A 225-nucleotide genomic window follows, 5' to 3' on the forward strand; every position below is an offset into this window, starting at 1 on the left:
AGACCATAGAGATTCCACTAAATCTCCTTCTGCCATTCATGAGCTCTGACTATTATTCATCCTCTGAAGAGGATGAAGATGTGACTGGAGAGCAAGTCGCTCAATACTTAGGAGCTATCATGAAGCTGAATGCCAAGTTATTTGGTAATGAGACTTGGGAAAGTGAACCTCCCTTGCTCATTAGTGATTTGGATACTTGGATTCAGGAAACTCTACCTCAAAAGA

The sequence above is a fragment of the Arachis duranensis genome, chromosome 3, assembly GCF_000817695.3.
Source record: "Arachis duranensis cultivar V14167 chromosome 3, aradu.V14167.gnm2.J7QH, whole genome shotgun sequence".
Taxonomy (NCBI): domain Eukaryota; kingdom Viridiplantae; phylum Streptophyta; class Magnoliopsida; order Fabales; family Fabaceae; genus Arachis; species Arachis duranensis.